The following is a 20,218-nucleotide window of genomic DNA, read 5'->3' on the forward strand; positions in this document are numbered from 1 at the left end:
TGTTCAATAAACAGTTTTTTTTTGCTTCCCTGATATGTATAATGATACTCTTCGTGCCATTTAGATCCAAGTTCAGCCCCCCATCCGCATAGGGAGAGACAAGGGGTTACAGAATTTATTTTTATAATTTTGATATGCGTATCCTAAGGAGGTATGAGGGTTCGAATACTTTCTATAACCTATACTCTCCCCGTGTGAAGAACAAGTATTTCACGTAGTCTAACATATAAAAGAGAAAGTTATCTTGCTGTGGTCGAATCACGGGAGAACAAAAATGGTAATAGATAACGACAAGTGTTTTCTGCAATCAATTCAGGGTTTCACGTCTGTGAAGTTGTCTCGCCCATCTAACGAATTTTCCTTTTTTTATCTACATCGTTAGTTTATCGTTAGTTTACGTTAGTTTTGCTAAAACTATCGTTAGTTTCGCAAAAATAATGATTTTATTCGAGAAATAAAGTTTCCCGCCAACTGTGAATTAGCCCGCCCATATTGAATTCTCATAAAATTCCAACTCATATCTTTAGTTTATCGTTAGTTTACGTTAGTTTTGCTAAAACTATCGTTAGTTTCTCAAAATAACGATTTTATTCAAGAAATAAAGTTTCCCGCCAACTCTGAATTAGCCCGCTCATATTGAATTCTCATAAAATTCCAACTCATATCGTTAGTTTATTGTTAGATTACGTTAGTTTTACAAAACTGTCGTTAGTTTCGCAAAAATAACGATTTTATTCAAGAAATAAAGTTTCCCGCCAACTGTGAACTTAGTGGTGGACAAACACCATGTGCGTGGGTTTCCTCGGGGTTCTCCCGTTTCCTCCCACTTTCTTCATTCCACCATTTCATTCATCACTCATCATCACTGTCTCCTTTAGCCTAACCAGCATAACCGTGGGACGTAAAACTCAAAAATTTCTTTTAACAAAAGAGACACTGACCAAAGCTTAAAACTTTACTTTATTTTAAATTATAATTTGTAACTGTTTCGGATATCTAGCATATCCTTCTTCAGACACTATCGAAATTAATGAAAATACAGACAGAGGATCTATTGAAGAAAGTAATGAAAGAAGGAAGAGGTTTCAAGAAATGGATAAATATACAAGGAAGGATACCAAGAATGAAAGGTTTCCCAAAATTACACAAGAAAGAGGTGAAGCTTAGACCAGTACTAAGAGGCACTGTAGAGGCAACTACTGGGAGCCACTAGAGAAGGAGTTGAAGGAGATTTGTGAAAGCATAAGAGAAGGACAAGAATCGTGCAGAGTGAAGAACACAGAAGAAGCCAAGGAATTGTTAAGAAGAGTGGATCTTATTGGAGGCAGAAAACTTATGTTTAGTCTTGATGTTAAGGCTATGTTCCCGAGCCTTAGTAGAGAAGCAATAATAAGTGTCAAAGAGGAAGAAATGGGTAGTAAAAGTATAAAAGGATGGACAAAAGAGAAAGTAGTTAAGGCTCTGAAGTTAATATGGAAAAACAGTTATTGTATAATCGGTGAGAAAGTGGTAAAAATAAGGAAAGGAATCAGTATAGGTTCGAGGCTGATCCCAGCACTGGCAGAAATAATTATGAACAAGTGGGAGAAAAAGGTGAAAGAAGAAGGGTGTAAGAACTTGATCATATTTTGTAGGTATGTGGATGAATGTCTAGGCTTGTGGAAAGGGACTAGGAGACAATTAGAGAACTTCAAAGATAGTGTGGAAGATAAAGAAAAAGGCATAAGCTTGGAAATGGAGTTGGAAAAAAATGGAAGAATAAACTTTTTAGACATGACCATAATAAAACAAGGAGAAGGCCTGGTTACGAGGTGGTACCAGAAAGAGTGCTCAGCGGGAGTGTACTGCCATGAGAGGAGCGACGTGGATAGGAGTACAAAGAGAAATTTCATAACAAATATGATAAGAAGAATAGAAATGATGGAGGACGAAGAGGAAGGAAGGAAGGAGAGCATACAGAAATTCTACAGACAGTTAGAGAAGAACGGTTACAGCAAGAAAGAGTTAGAGAAGGAAGAAGAACGCAGGAAGAGGAAGAGAGGGAGAAAGAAGAATGAAGAGGATGAGAGTGGAAAATGGCATGGCATAGAAAGTATGGGAGAAGAAACGGAGAAACTGAAGAATTTATTGAAGAAAGGAGGGGTCAGAACTTATAGAAAGAGTGGAGAAACTTTATTAAGATCAATAAAGAAGAAGAATAGAAAAGGAACTAAAAAGATTAATGAAGAGGAAGAAGGGGTCATCTACAGGGTATGGTGTGAGGACTGCGATATGTCATATATAGGAGAGACAGGAAAGAGAATGAAAGGAAGGATAAAACAACATGAAGATGATGTTAGGAGGAAAAAAGATACCAATGCCATATACAAACATGTTAAGGAGACGAATCATGGAATTAATTGGGATAAGACGGATGTATAGGAGATGGAGAAAAGAATGATAATAAGGAAGTGGAAAGAAGCGGATTGGATAAAGAAGGTAGGAAGAGATAAACTGATGAACTGGACAGGGGGCTTACCAATTAATGAATTATGGCAAGGAAGTTTGAATAACATAGAGAAAAAGAAAAATATATTAAAAAATAGGCCCTTATAAGAACCAAAAATGAAGGAACGTGATTAATTGGAAAGTGAACACGAAGACTTATAGGATTGGCTGAAGGCCTCAGTAAATAAGAAAAATAAATAAATAAGTAAATAAAAATTTAAAAAAAAAAATAAAAATAAAAGTCCCTTATAAGAACCAAAAATAAAGGAAGTGATTAATTGGAAAGTGAACACGAAGACTTATAGGATTGGCTGAAGGCCTCAGTAAATAAGAAAAATAAATAAATAAATAAATAAATAAAAATAAAAACGTACAACAATGACTATATATATGTCTGTTAAAAGAATTTAAACTTTTTTATAACAATGACTATATATATGACGGTTAAAGAATTTAAACTTTGTTATAACAACATTTATTTATATGTCTGTATTTTCATTAATTCCGATAGTGTCTGAAGAAGGATATGCTAGATATCCGAAACAGTTACAAATTATAATTTAAAATAAAGTAAAGTTTTAAGCTTTGGTCAGTGTCTCTTTTGTTAAAACAATTAATTCAAAGCCATGAATAGTCTTACTATCAAAAATTTCATTTCATTTTCATTTTTTCTCGAATAAAATCGTTATTTTTGCAAAACTAACGTAAACTAACGATGTGAGTTGGAAGTTTATGAGCATTCAGTATGGGCGGGCTAATTCACAGTTGGCGGAAAACTTTATTTCTTGAATAAAATCGTTATTTTTGCGGAACTAACGATAGTTTTAGTAAAACTAACGTAAACTAACGATAGACTAACGATATGAGTTTGAATTTTATGAGAATTCAATATGGGCGGGCTAATTCACAGTTGGCGGGAAACTTTATTTCTTGAATAAAATCGTTATTTTAGCGAAACTAACGATAGTTTTAGCAAAACTAACGATAAGCTAACGATAAACTAACGATATGAGTTGGAATTTTTTGAGAATTCAATATGGGCGGGCTAATTCACAGTTGGCGGGAAACTTTATTTCTTGAATAAAATCGTTATTTTTGCGAAACTAACAATAGTTTTAGCAAAAGTAACGTAAACTAACGATAAACTAACGATGTGATAAAAAAAAGTTTTGAAATTCATTTGCGGGTGGGGAACCGTGAAGTTGGCATGCCCATTTATTTCTCGAATAAAATTGTTATTTTTGCAAAACTAACGATAGTTTTAGTAAAACTAACGTAAACTAACGATAAACTAACGATGTGAGTTGGAATTTTATGAGAATTCAATATGGGCGGGCTAATTCACAGTTGGCGGGAAACTTTATTTCTCGAATAAAATCGTTATTTTTGCGAAACTAACGATAGTTTTAGCAAAACTATCGTAAACTAACGATAAACTAACGATGTGATATGAAAAACTTTTGAAATTCGTTTGTGGGTGGGGAACCGTGAAGTTGGCCTGCCCATTTATTTGTTGAATAAAAATTTCATCATCAGAGAGATCAGACTTTAGATTTCTTCTTCAAATATATAACTTTTATATCTTCTCTTTTACTGAATAGATTGATTCTGTCAACTTTTCTGTACATCTTTCACTTAATTTTTCCTCCTTTTTCTAAAAAAAATAATCAAGGTATTCTAAAAAATATGCAAGGCAGCTCTCCTATCTGCAATTTTCGATTTTAATTCAGAATGGCTTTCAAGATGGCAACTATGAATATTGTACTAGTCATCACGTAGTTCTTCTTAACTTGTAGAATCGATCAATGTTTATTAGGTCTCAATTCCTCGAACTGTTTTCAAACGAGGAAATTTATTTCTAACCTGATTTATGGTTTACTACTAAGATATCTACGCTTCATCTTTCTTTCACTGTTGGAAACAGTGAAACATTGCTATTGGATTACCTTGTTCCATATGAACATATAGTCTTTATTGTTCCACATACAGATATTTTAATCATTCCACACTCAAGCTTCATAAAATTCCAACTGTGTATTTACTTCGGTTCATTAACAAGGATTACTTCTTAAGCCTTTAAACAGAAGAAATACACTATTCCAAAAAGTTAAACACTCCTACTATTTTGAAACTTATTATTAGTAGGATTCATATGTTATCACATAGAATTAAAAAGAAACGTTTTTAAGGGGGTAATCAGTGAGGGTGGTACAAATCAGGATGTTAGAGCAAATAATCACAATCGAGATGGAAAAACTTGGTACACAACACTTCCATTTCTGTTGCAACGAACCCTTAAACCATATTGTAAGGATCCCCACCTTTTAGTCTGCACTATTTCATTGAGCACATGTTACATTTATAAAACACGTGCTATTGTATGCAATCATCAATTCAAGGAGACAACACATGATACATACAGGAAGATACGAAGCCTGCACGACAGAACCCAAGGAGGAACTAACTACCCAGGAGTCGCCTATAAAAGAGGACTAGGAGATGTCCAAATTATCAGTTATCACTGATCAATTAACCTTAAACCTACTCCTGAACTTGCATTGGATAAGGGAGTATCCTACTACTACCATATCTCCGGAAATGCATTGCGGGAAGGAGATTCGTAGCTATAAATCGTCTCTGGAACTACCTTGGGCGAAAGAGGTTTTCCACTCACCGTCTTTTAGTCGCTTCGGACTAAGAAGATTCCTTAATAACAAACCCTTGAGCTGTATTGGGCGAAAGGGGTTCCGTCCACACTTAAATTAACCATCATAATTTAAGAAATAATTGGAAAAGTAATTAATAATAATAATAATAATAATAATAATAATAATAATAATAATAATAATAATAATAATAATAATAATGCACAGCAAACCATGGTAAAGTAACATGGCTTTTGAAGCAACATTTTCCTCTTGAAAATGAAGAAAATCAAGGAATAGTAATGATAACATCGCATATGAGGAAAAACCTTGTTTCTCCAATATAACGCTGAAATGTAAAGGTTAAAACATTTTATTTATATAAAAAGAGAAGGTCGAGGAACTTGAGTATTGAGTTAACAGAGAGATGTGTTGAGGAGGAAAAGGTAAGGGAAAGTGTGTGTGTGTGTGCTGTAGTATCATCAGCATTATCATCACCATCACCTCCTCCAACTCATTCCCAGTTACTTCGAAGCAAGCACACACACTTCAGACACCCCCACCTTCGCAAGCAGAATCGCGTTCCCGCCCTCCACCTCTTTTCTTAACAAAGTGTAGTCTTCTTCTTCTTCTTCTTTGGCAGGCAGCTATCTTCGTCTTTTTCATCTTGTCTTTCTTCGAGTTCGTCACCATAGAAACACCAAACAGAAGATGAAACTCAATAATCTCGTGTAATTCTGATGCCTGTGGTATCTACACAGAAGAGACGAAAGAAAAACCACTAACACACGCAGAGAACGTGATAAAAAGAAATAAAGAAGTAAAGACTACTTCTAAGGATACATACATCACAACAGCGTAGAAAAAGGATGATTTAGAGACCTTTTCGAGAAGGTCGAATGAAATGAAAAATACACTGAGATCTGAATGTGACAACAGGTAAACAAAAATAAAATTTGCTTTCCAAGTTTCTTATGTGTTCATTTAGACGTACTCTTAAGATTTATATACACACAGTGTGCACTTAAAGAAGGAAACGTCAACTCAAGTGATAAGTATGCTAATTGCATATGCATTTCAGAAAATGCATACTTTCTTGTCCTCTATAAGTAAATTAATTAATACTTTTGTCACAAAAGTGCCTATTTTTGAAAGTGAATATGTGTACAGAAGTGGTCAAATATGTTAGGACACAGTGTTGTAAATAGAAAAAAAATCGCTCGTATTTTTTCAGAAATGTACGTTTTTTTAAAGAAAAAAACATTGCCTCTCGTTTTTTTTCTAAATTTCGTTTTTTTTAAATAGTCATTTGTAATGTACCTTACGTCTGAAGTATTTTATGTAGGTGTAATTACCGTAAAATGCAACATAAATTTAACGCTAGATACTGATACGGTACGAATATTTTACAATTTATATGAGTAACATACCTACTAATAACACTGTGTAACACGAAATCTGTCCTTTACATGAAAATATTTTTTTCTTATGTATTTTTGCATGAGAAAATCGAATCTGTGAGTACTTTTTGTGTATCACGTACCAATTTTGTGAAAAATTGAAAAGTTTGAAATTTTGTACTGTGAAATACCGTATTTTTACGGGTGGTAATGAAATACGATTAATGATTGGTTTGATAATTGAAATTTAGCGTACGTTTTCAGCAGCAAGGATATAAGAGACGTGATCCTACAGTTTAAGGTGGAATCCGAGCCATCGTGTTGTTTAATGTTCTCCTATCGGGAATCGAACCCGAGATCCCGTGCACCGAAGGCGAGCGTGCTACCCACTAGACCAGCGGAGAGTGCAAAAATATGCTTAAGATAAAAATTGTTCCATATGTAGTATACCTTAAAATATACTCTCATTTAAAAATCATCCAAGTGACAATTTTTCTTATTTACAGAAGGAATAATTACGATGTTTAAAGAGGGGTTCTCTTCATCCCCCAATATTTTCCTACCGCATACTAGTCTTTTTCTATTCTATAATAGGGAGCACTAGTTTCCCATACTTCTCCTCTCTCTTTATTTCAGGTAGTAGGCTATTAATATCTAGTAATAAACGAGTTCAGATTTGTGTTGCCTAAAACTGCTGCCATATATTCTAGCATTTAAGTAATTTTTGGTTCGATTGTATTGTTATTTGCTGAGTGGTGTTTCGTTAGGAGTGATCGGACTTGCCACGTTGTGTATTTTTGTGGTAGTGTGTGCTGTGCATCTGGGTTTCAAGAAAATGTTGAATAACTATACAACTTTAGTTAAAAAGGCTGTAGGGTTAGAGACTAGGGTAAGTCTTGGGCATTGCACATATGTTGCACTACGTGTTCCAGGAATTTGAGAAACTGGGTACAAGGAAAATGAAGTTGTATGAAATTTGCTGTTCCTATGATTTGGCGAGAACAAATAGATCATGTCCTACTGACTGTTACTTTTGCTTGACAGATGTAAAGGACTTTTCCTCTAAATATCAAATTCAGTACCTTAACTTAAAGTCCGTTCACCTCCGGTGCTTGGGGTCCCTGGTTCGATCCCAGCTTGCGCCGTGTAAACTTTGTGGTGGACAAACACCGTGCTCGTGGGTTTTCTTGGGGTTCTCCCGTTTCCTCCCACTTTCTTCACTCCACCATTTCACTCATCTCTCATCATCACCGTCTCCTTTAACCGGCATAACCGTGGGACGTAAAACTTAAGATTTCATTAAAAAAATAAAGTCAGCTATTCGACCAGTTCCCCACAGTGAAGATCTTCCAGTACATAAATCTTCAGAACATTACACTATTGATTCAGAAGATGATACCTCAGACGTTCCAAGCAACGGGGAAAATGTAGACTTTCGCCCATCTGCATCCAGTTAACGTCATCTTACTTGATCACACAAGAACAGCTTAACCATCTTATACGAGACTTAAATCTTCCTCAAAGAAAAGCGGAAGTGTTGGGCTCCAGGCTTCAAGGTACTAAAGCCGTGACTTGACTATCTCTTAGCTCAAGATATTAAAATCAGTTTGTTTATAAAACGACAAAGTCATTTTGAGGACTAGTTTGTTGAAAACGGATGCATTGTTTATTGCAAAGATGTAGATGGATTATTTCAGTCTTTGGAACATGAAACATAATCCCACTGAGTGGCACTTATTAACAGCTCGAAACTAAATCTGAAGGCAGTGCTTCTCCATATTTGAAATTATAATTCATTTGTTTCTCTAGCATACGCGGCTCATACAAAGAACGTATGGATTTCATTGAATATAAAAAATTCAAATGGCATATGTGGGGAGACTTGAAAGTTATTGGTATTCTCACAGAAATGCAGCAAGGATAAACAAGTGTTGTTATTTTTTATGTGAGTGGCAAAGTAAACCACTACGTCTCTAAATACTGGGTTCAAAGACAAGATTTCATTCCTGGCACCAGGAACCAAGGGCGCCGATGTTGTGGTTTCCAAGGGGGAAGCAAGTATAAGCGACATTTCAAATATAGTTTCAAATTTTCTGTAACTATTCTAAAAATTCAATTGAGTTTTCAATATTCCGAAGTACAATATCTTCTAGGGGGGGCGACGTCCCACCTTGCCTCCCCTAATGGGCACCCTTGCCAGGAACATACCTCGTAAACCAATTGTAAACCCTCAAGATGTATTTTTGCCACCATTACATATCAAACTTGGGTTGATGACGATTTTTGTTAAAGCACTAGATAGAGAATCTATCGCTTACATGCACCTTAAGAAGAAATCCTCAAACTTGAAGATGAGTATTTGTTGGTCCACAGATTAAAACAGTCATGCAGGATGAAGACTTTGAAACTAAACTTATTTATTAGGTATAGTAAATATACGTAAATATGTACTCCCATGCGCAAAAAATATTGCGCGTATACTGTAACTCACAATTTTTCGCAATTATTCCATTTTCCATATGTTTATTGGTAAAATTCAGTTATTAGTACGTGGAGATAATAGAAAGCAATCCATCTAAGGAGATATTTCCAAAAAATATAATAAAATAATAAAAATATAAGCAAAAAACAAAATTATGTTCGGTTTTGTGTATACTGGCAATAATGTTTTCGAGGGAATTTTTGGAGTAGCACAGCACGATTGCAGAGGGAATAACAAGATTAGTAGGAGAACAGCAGAATCAAGAAACTGAAAATTGGAGCAAAATATTGCAGTTATTGGCTTAAATCTAGGGTGTAAATTGTCTGCCAAATATAAATTAGCTTCTGTAAGCAAGATGTTATACGGAAAATATAAACAAAGAGAAAAACTGTTGTCTTAAGTTTGGAAGTGACATGCTCTATAGCCATGAGCATTTATTTCTTAAGAAAAAGATAAGCAGCAAGAGAAAATCTGTGTGGTCAAGTGGGTAGAGTGACGGACTAGTAATTCTTATACTGTTTTGACACCAGATCGAATCCCATCCGGTCCTGTTCAATTTTTTTTCTTTACAAAACATTGTAGAAAGTGTATAATTTTTATGTTAATAAAACTGAAACAATACAATTAGGAAATAAATTTTTGTTTCCTCTGATGACGTATTTATTTAGAATTAGTGTACTATTAGTAATACGGATTGCTTTCAGTTTATGGTGTTGTATAGCTTCCTTTATCATCCTCTTTTCTTGAAAAAAAAATTGTCTCCAATAAAGTATGAAAAATATATATAGTCAGAAACAGACATCTTAGTATCAAACATGATTTATCGTGATGAAATAAACAAGTTTCCCGTTATTAAAAAATAAAACTATAGAAAATCATTGAATTTGGTCTTAAGGTTTTTATTATGCTATATATATTCTTTATAAGACTATACTTTATAAGGCAAGATGAGCGATCATACCCTCAAATTTAGCGAGTGAGTGAAAGATGTTTTCGGCACAAATATTTTACAGGTTTAGGTGCATGAAACACCAAAACGCCATGGTCTTGACCTTCGTTTATTTCACATTATTATCCGACATATCATAGCAGGTAAAAAGCAGCATCAATCGGCAAGAAGAACTGCAAGTTGTGGTCTTAGTCTGTTTCTGATGCTCCGGACTCGATCGCCTAGCACGCTCGTCTATACCTTGACTCATACGTCTATCATTCAGTGCAGGCACATATCCAGCTTTTCTTTTCGGAGGGGACCCGACACGAATCCTCGTAAGCACGTAATTCTAATGTTTCAAAAATATCAATAATAATAATAATAATAATAATAATAATAATAATAATAATAATAATAATAATAATAATAATAATAATAATGCAACAGTTCTGTATTTCTCTTAAACGATTCTTACTTGTCATTTATGAACCGGTCAAACTTAATTCTAACTCACACGAAATCAAAAAATATTTTCTAGAGACATGTAAGGAAAACTGTCTGCTACGTATATCACATAACAAAAATAGCAAATGGCAATGAGTGTATCGTTCTAATACAGTAATGTTATAAACAGACCGGAAACGAAATTGTAATCCCATTTAAAAGTGTTCTTTAATTCCACCTGGTATCAATGGCATTACGGTATATTCTTACAAGTAACACTTCCCAAGTGTAACACTCCGATTTTGATAAAATTTGACAGGCAGATACTACACATAAAATAAACGAATACATGTTTTTTATTTTCTGCGGAAAAACTGTTTTACGGGGGCAAAAGCACTCACCCAAAATTTTGAAAGTTGACGCCCGAAAGACAAAAACAAGTGGACCAAAGTGTACGAAATTGTGCACAGATATGGCAGACGTAAAATGAAGGAATACGTGTTTTGTATTTTCCTGGAAAAAACGGTTAGGTGGGACGCAGACCCCTCCAAACCTTTGATCATGAAATATCAAAAGTGCTAGTAACAATATGTCTGATGTGTGTAAAGGACGAAGAATTCCGATGACACTTTGTGTATGGACAATACGCAAAAACTAAACGAATGCCTGTTTTAGGGGACAAAATCCCCCATCCAAAATGATGAAAGTTGACGCCCGAAAGGCAAGAAGAAGTGAACCGAAATGAATGAAATTGTGCACAGATATTGTAGACGAAAAATGAGGGAATATGGGTTCCGTATTTTCCTGAAAAAAAAAAAGTTTCGGTGGGACACAGACCCCTCCAAAACTTTGATCGTGAAATATCAAAAGTGCTAATAACAGTATGTCAGAAGTGCTTAAAGGACATGAAGAATTAAAACAACACATTGTGTAGGGACAATACGCAAAAAAAAGGGGGTTATTTTCTGCGAAAAATTGGTTTTAGGGGGCAGAATTCCCCACCCAAAATTTTGAAATCGTGCACAGATATTCTAGACGTAAATTGAGGTAATTGTGTTTCGTATTTTCCTGAAAAAAAGCGATTGAGTGGGGCACGGACCTTCTAAGCTGTTGATTAGGAAATATCAAAAGTGCAAATAAGTATGTATACGTCAGAAGTTCCTAAAGAGTATGGAGAATTGCAACGAAACTTCGTATAGGGACAATTTGCAAAACAATAAATGAAATGCATTTTAATTTGTATGAACAAACAGTGTTGGGGCCTAGAGCCCCTTCAAAAAAAAAGTTAATATTACCGTAAAAGTGCAGGAAGGAGTGGACCGAAGCAAATGAAATTGTGTGTAGATATTGTATAGACTGTATGTAAAATAAGGACTTTCGTGTTTTAAAGATGTCCCTATCAATTTTGGCACATCAACAGCAAACAGGAAATTAATCGGCACGTGTTTTTGTTTATACGGAAAAACATTGTAAGGGTTAAAGTTGCCTCGTGAAATACTACAAAATACGCTATACTCTTTGTGCTTGTTGTTGATCTGCCAAATTTGAAGAAATCTGATGGAGACACTTATGAAACACGAGAGGCTTTATTTTTCATATCCAATATCTACAGACAATTTCATTCGCTTCGGTCCAATCCTTCCGACACTCAACGCCTCGGTCCACTCAAAAGGTTTTTTTCTCTTTTCAGGAAAATACGAAGCACGTATTTCCTCATCTTACCTCTACAACATTTGTGAACAATTTCATTCAGTTCGGTACATTTTTTCTTGCCTTTGTTGCGTCAAATTTCAAAATTCATGCGGGGGACCTTTTGTCCTCTAAAACCGTTTTTTCGCAGGAAATAAAAAAACGAATTTGTTTATTTTTTGCTTATTGTCCTAACACAAAGTTTTGTTCCAATTCTTCATGTAAATTTAGGCACATCTGACATACTGTTATTAGCACTTTTGATATTTCATGATCAAAGGTTTGGAGGGATCTGTGCCCCACCTAACCGTTTTTTCCAGGAAAATACAAAACACGTATTCTCTAATTTTATGTCCGCAATATCTGTTCACAATTTCGTTCACTTTTGTCCACTTGTTTTTGCCTTTCGAGCGTCAACTTTCAAATTTTGGGTGAGGGCTTTTGCCCCCTAAAACCGTTTTCAGCCAAAAAAAAAAAAATAAAATAAAATAAAATAAAAAATAAAAAAGCACTTATTTGTTTATTTTATGTATAGTATCTACCTGCCAAATTTTATCAAAATCGGAGTGTTACACTTGGGAAGTGTTACTTGTTAGAATTATAACAACAATGCATTGTCCACAGTTTGGACACTGACTCAAAGTAATCTATATATATAAAAGAGAACGCACAAATCCTTTGTGAACTCATCACGCTAATACGGCTGAACCAATTTCTTTCATTTTTGGGGGGTTATTAGGATTTGGACCCTAGATGGTTTTTATCATATCACTTTAATTTTTAATTACCAGTGTCTTGAGATAATTGACCATTCAAGTGTCCATACGTACAAATCCTTTGTTATTAGTTCATCATAGGTAAAAATAAACGTATTTATATGCAACCCGCATGACCATGTGACTCGGCGGGTTAACATAAATGACAGGCGCTATAATTTTAACATTTACTGCAATTTGAAAGCGAAAAAGTAAAAATTATCTAAGTAACAAAGTTTATTGCGTTCCGGGATGACCGCAGCGAAGCGGGGTGAACGCTGCTAGTCTGACATAAATTAAAAAAAAACTCAAAAGGGAAAAAGTAGGTTTATTAAAAAGTGCTTGAGGTTTGGTAAGGGACAGCTTCCAGGACCTCACGCTGGATACGTCACTGAGTCAATGTATTATATTTGTTTCTTGCAAAGATGATAATTAGATGCGTAATGTGTAAAATTATATCATAGTTTGACCTTTTATAGGTCTTTCCTTAACACATCCATATTATCCGGCGTTCTGCCTGCCTGTTTTATGTCGGATAAGCGAAACTCTACTGTATTTTCAGATAGCATATACACAGGAGATAGAGGTCTGCACGGGCCGGAATTTTTAGAACGGACCCGGCCCGTTCCCTTTAATTTATAATCTATAGGCATTAGCGGATTAAGGGCGGAGCCAATGGAGCCCAGGGCCCCCAGCTCAGGGGGCCCTTTAAAATCCCTCTGTTTAATACTTACGCTCGCGGTATCGCTAGATTTAAGTCTTTGCATCAGCAGCATTTACCTGTTAATAATGAATGCAATTATTTAATTGTTAATAATGAATTTAACTAAACTAATTATTGTAAACTTGAAGCACATTCAAATATTACAGCATAGTTCTCGGTAGTTCCATAAGTAATTTCAGAGACCACGGTGTTTCAGTGGTAGAGCGTTCACCTTTGGTGCATGGAGTCCTTGGTTCGATCTATGCTCGCGCCAAGTGAACCTTGTGCTGGACAAACACTGTGTGTGTGGGTTTTCTCGAGGTTCTCCCGTTTTATCCCACTTTTTTCATTCCACCATTTCATTCATTTCTTATCATTACTGTCTCCTTTAGCCTATCCGGCATAATCGTGGGACGTAAAACTTAAAAATTTCATTTCAAATCATTTCAATCAAAAAACAGTTGCAGGAAGTATGTAATTTCGAATAAAACAAACTACTATATACAATTCTGAGTATATTATTCTTTTATGAAATTCTCGCGAACCTTATTTCTAAATTGAAGGGTAAGAAGACTAAATTCATTCTCTTATTATTATAGATCCATTTCAATTGAAGCAGTTGGAATAGTTGAAAAAAAAAATAAAAAAAAAACATACCTTATATTCCAGTGTGCCACAATCGGTATAACGCGCCACACTGGTGTGTCCAGCAAAGTGAACAGTGTGACGCAAACTTTTTCCTATTATTTGCAAGAATATTTGTCGAGTTCCTGTTATTATTATTATTATTATTATTATTATTATTATTATTATTATTATTATTATTATTATTATTATTATTATTATTATTATTATTATTATTATTATTATTAACGATTTTCCATGGATCAGCTGTCTGTATACGGTTAAGCAACCACAAGTATCACATTGAAGGAATGAGTGTAATTATTTACTTTAATAGGAATACAAAAGTCTATTTGCTTGTATATTCTACCGGTAATAACTGCATCCGTCTAGAAAGCTAGGACTAACAACAAAGGGATACCAAGTTGTGACCACACACCGCCCCAAATCGTGGGTGCCACAAGTTCTCTTCTACGCCTTAGAACAATAAGGGCTGTAGCGTTCAGGGAGAGAGAAAAACAACTTAATTCCATTGCAGTTATATGCTTATTAAATGTTAACTTATATTTATAAATTATGTAAGTGATCGTATCGTTTTCTGTTTATTATTATTATTATTATTATTATTATTATTATTATTAATAATAATAATAATAATAATAATAATAATAATAATAATAATAATAATAATAATAATAATAATAATAATAATAATAATTCTTATTATTATACATTTCTTAATACGTTGATTGCCATGTGTATGGAATTCCATACACACGGCTGTCGTGTACAGTAGAGCGTGATTATTTTCCATACGCAAACAATGTAGATATTCCAAGTTTGTTGTGTTCGTTCTATAGGTGTGTATGTAATTAGATACATATGGCGTAGAAATCAAAATTTAATGTCCATGCCACGTAGGCCTATATGAAAAACCATACACAAAGACATTTATGAATAAAGACATTGAGTTTGAGTTTAACGTCTCGTTCAGCAACGAAGCTATATGAGACGTCGGCCTACTGATTAACGTGGACTCCGAACCACGTGAGCTCTCGCCGGGAATCGAAGCCGGGTCTTCCACGCCAAAGGCGCGTACGCTAACCACTAAGGAGCTTATGAACAGAGACATTTATGAGCTAAAACAAAGGCGAAAACAAAGATGTGTGATGTGATTTTGAGTTTATCGTCCCTTTCAGCAGCGAGGCTATATGAGACGTGGACCTACTGATTAACGTGAAATCCGAACCACATGAGCTCCCGCCGGACGAAAACAAAGACCTTTGGAATTGACAATTGTTGGGACATTCCAGTCGAACCTACCTAATATTAACAACGTTTCTAAGATAATTTCGTAACATTGTATTATTTCTTTTGTTGATTAGCTTGGTTAGGCTTATTTAAACACTTTCTTCTTTGCACCGACGTGTCACATCTCTTGGATGAAGATACACTTGCTCTCACTGGAAATCTAATCCAGAACCAATGCACTTGAATCATTTGACCACAACAAGGCACATTTAAAAAGAAGTTCCGATTTTGTTCGGAAAATTGTGATTAGGTGTAACATTTAAAAATATATTTAAGAAAGGGTACGGAGTAAACGCACTGTGCTTTCTCGCTCGAATATTTTACACTGACTTATGTTAGGCTGCAACTGTTATTGATACATTTATTTGAGAAATTGCGAATAAAATAATGTTTTGGAAAACTTTGCTAGAAGAAACTTCAGGCCCAAAAGTAAAGTACCCATTGGTCATATTTCCGTTAGAAATAACTTGATCCATATATTAGAATTATAAAGGATATAATTGTATGTGAACTATAAGCAAAAGCGTCTGAGTAATTTCTGAGAAAATTATGCAAAAAGTCACCCCCAAGAATAAATTATCCCTTGTGGATCTTTTCAGTATAAACGAGCTATGCTATATTGTTAGTGTTTTCATAAAACATTTATTTATGAAATACGAACACAATCGCCTGAGTCGTTCTTGAGAAAATCGCAGGGTAAAACTTACTGTCAAAAGTAATATACCATTTCTAAATTTTCCGGATGAGGGAATTATACCATATAGCTAGGTTATTTATGTAATACGTATTTATAAAATATGAACAACAAACATCTCCTGAGTTGTTTTTAGGAAGGTCATCGGGAAAAGCTTACCCCCAAAGGTAAACTCTTCTATCTGTAATTTTGACAGTATATCGAGTAATTTTTAAGCAAATCGTCGGGAAAAATTTCACTGTCAAAGTAAACTATCTCTTTTGGATTTTTCTTTTCGGAACAAGCGAGTTATACCATATTGTAAGATTATTAGAACAAATTTCAGTAAAAATACAAATTTCAGTAATAACTGAGACAATTGTCCAAAAAAAATCAACCCTTGAGAAAACCACTTCTTCTGTATGTTATCGGAATAAACTATTTATGCTCTATGTTAGTTTATTAATGAAATATTTCTTTACGAAATATGAACAAAATTGCCTGAGGCGTTAATGGGAAAACCATCGGAGGAAAGCTCACCCTAAGATTAAGCTACTCCTTCCAACGAGTTGACATATTGTTAGGTAATTAATGATACGTTTATTTATGAAATGTGGTTGAGAAAATTGTGCAAAAAGAACGTATACCATACAGTAAATTACACCATATATATTTTTTCAGAAAAATTATTCATATGTGGTGGAGATTTGTTAATAAAATATACATTTATCAAAAGTAAATAAAATCGTCACAGCTTTTTTTTATTTGAGAAAATTGAATTATTTTAAATTTTAATTCTTCAGTAAATTACCCTTACTTTTAGGTGTCGAAGGACATAAAATTCGAAAAATATTATGTTACTAAAACGTTATGTCTAGAATTCGGTGCAGATACGTTGAACAGTATGGCCTCTATTTGAGTGCGTGTAAAAGCGTGACGAACCGAGAGACAAATAGATGGACAGACATCGAAATAGATGGCAGAATCATTTTTTTCGCTATGTAGGAGCCATGTAACTTGAATTTATTGAAATCTGGTATTCGGTTTTTATAACTATCACCACACTTTCTTTTTTCGTCGCTCGAATGTGAAAACGAATAGGCCTACACCGACACGTAATGTGATAATTTGTAATCCCCAAAATTTAATTTGTTATGTTTAATGTGTGGTTACTCTAAAAAAAAAAGCTTATGCATGTTACATCATTTTATTATCAGTTTTTCACGCTACTGTATAATTCGGTACGATTATAGTTAATATTCATGGCATCTTTTGGAAGCATTCGCGTTCCTCACAAAGAGAGCTGTAAAATTTAGTTTTGTTTAAAGAAAGCACTCTTGATTTTTTTCACACACAGACTTGCATTTGTTGCACTTGTTGATATGAAACAAAAGGAGAGAGAGAGAGAGAGTCACTACTTTAAAAAGAAACACACACACAGAAACACTAGAACAGTTTTTTTCTTCATGACAACGAGCTATCGCTGTGACTGTGTTCCTCACGGTGTGTGTAAAGCTGCAGGTTGCTCTTGTTTTGTTTTTTCCTGTTCCTGACTCACAGACACTCGCAGAGAGTTGAAGCTGTGTAAAAACGGAGAGGGAAGGGTTAAGCATACCATACCATAAACTAAAAACAATCGCTATTAGTATTAAATAGTAAGCTAATTCTGAATAAATACGTCATCAGAAAAACAAAAAGTTATTTCATTATTATATTATTTCGTTTCTTATTAACATAAAAATTATACACTTTCTACAATGTTTTGTAAAGAAAAAAAACTGAACAGGACCGGATGGGATTCGATCTGGTGTCAAAACAGTATAAGAACTACTAGTCCGTCACTCTACCCACTTGACCACACAGACTTTCTTTTGCTGCCTATCTTTTTCTTAAGAAATAAATGCTCATGGCTATAGAGCATGTCACTTCCAAACTTAGGACAACAGTTTTTCTCTTTGTTTATATTTTCCGTATAACATCTTGCTGACAGAAGCTAATTTATATTTGACAGACAATTTACACCCTAGATTTAAGCCAATAAATGCAATATTTTGCTCCAATTTTCAGTTCCTTGATTCAGCTGTTCTCCTACTAATCTTGTTATTCCCTCTGCAATCGTGCTGTGCTACTCCAAAAATTCCCTCGAAAACATTATTGCCAGTATACACAAAACCGAACATAATTTTGTTTTTTGCTTATATTTTTATTATTTTATTATATTTTTTGGAAATATCTCCTTAGATGGATTGCTTTCTATTATCTCCACGTACTAATAACTGAATTTTACCAATAAACAAATGGAAAATGGAATAATTGCGAAAAATTGTGAGTTACAGTATACGCGCAATATTTTTTGCGCATGGGAGTACATTTCATATAAGGTGTTGTGGTCTGCCTAACAAAAACGTGACGTGATGGAACATTTTTGTTTCCACCAATGAATTCAGCATCTGTCATTTAGTTAAAATCACATAATGTCATTTGAAGGACAGAAAAAAAGTTCAAATTTGTTGCACAGTGTAATCCGGGTTTCTGTAGTGTTTCACCAATATCAACCAAGAAATAAAAGTATACGGTAAATGAAAATTTGTTTTTTCGTGAAAGTAGGTTTTTAATAAGTACGAAAATAATATCATGAACAGTATAAAATGCAAATAACTTGTCTAAAGGTAAAAACTAATACTAATTTGCCTACTAGTATTTTTTTCTAAATATTATATATAATAACTTATCGACCAGATATATGATATGCATTGCCGACTCTACCATATGTGCAACACGCGCATTTGCACGAGGCTGCAATATTTGTCATAAGTATTTTATTTAAAATAAATATTTCTTGTTGGGAACAGACTTCATGGTCATGGCAGTTAAATTTACTAAGCTGGAATTCTATTTGAATACTACATTCATAAATTATGTTTAGGTCGCATTAGTTTGTCACATGGATAGTGCTAAAGCAAATGGTAAAATAAATCAGCACAAATTGCTTGATTGTTGTCAAATACAAGAATTCAATTCGCGAACATCTGTACCATTTAGTTAGTTATCAGAGTTCTGACGTGAAAGCTACTCTTGTCTTTGTCACAAATAAGATCGTTATCATTGAAGGTGGAAACAACTTAAAGAAAGAAAGATGTAGAAGAAAAATCAAGAAATAAAAATAAAAGAGCTAGTTGCACTATAATTGACGATATTGAAGCTCGATATTGAATTCTATAAAAAGGATTACTATCTTTCAGGTGTGTTTGCTTTATCTTTCACTAACATAATAATTAGATTAATATTTAAAGAAAAAGCAGACACAACGAGATTGTATTTGTATTTAAGCCTTTCTGAGTACGAGTGCAGTTTCCCTCCCCTTCATTGTTCATGCTGGAGTAGCATACTTAGAATCATGACTTTTAAGATTTGTTCTTTCTGAAGAAAGAGGGAGGCGGCAAATTACGTCATTGCACGGGACGACAAATTGCCTAGGGCTGGCCCTGTTGATATGTACACTCATGTCAATAATTATTGTTGCATGTCTATGAATAAGTTGTTGTAGGAATATAATTTGATAACGATTTCGCCCGGTATGATTTTGCACGGTACTTTTAACACTGATACTCTGCGTATAATCGGGAAAAGCATATTTGTGGTAAATTTCATAGGAAAAGAATTACAAATACGAAAATTAGAATGAGTAAAACAAAATGTTGCTAAATAGACAATAAAGTTTTATTTTCGTCTTATTTACTGCTCTTATGACATGAAATTTGCCACATACATGTCTTTGCAGAATATACACATACTAACATTATAAGAAACATTTCTAACTTACATTTCTGTCATCAATGACCATCGCCAAAAGCAAAATTTCGAGTTGAGCAAAGAAAGCATTTCGTTCTATAACGGGGTTTACAACTTATTTCAACTCTTCTGGCGAAATACCACGTTTTCTGAATGATCTCGTAAACATGTTGTGGACTTTCGGTCAAATTGTTGCTCAACTTAATGGCAAACCACATGCGCATATGACTTTAAGATAAAGATGACAATTTGCCTCATATTATTTGAAGGACTTTCCACATT

General features: G+C 34.3%; 1 protein-coding gene across 1 annotated transcript in view; it reads left to right on the top strand.

Moving 5' to 3' along the window:
- Positions 1-20,218, top strand: part of LOC145668405 (dual 3',5'-cyclic-AMP and -GMP phosphodiesterase 11A-like) — a 713,632-nt gene that overhangs the window by 96,234 nt on the left and 597,180 nt on the right. The gene's annotated exons all lie outside the window — the stretch shown is intronic.

Source organism: Thermobia domestica, chromosome 13, assembly GCF_964235325.1.
Source record: "Thermobia domestica chromosome 13, izTheDome1.hap1.1, whole genome shotgun sequence".
Classification (NCBI taxonomy): domain Eukaryota; kingdom Metazoa; phylum Arthropoda; class Insecta; order Zygentoma; family Lepismatidae; genus Thermobia; species Thermobia domestica.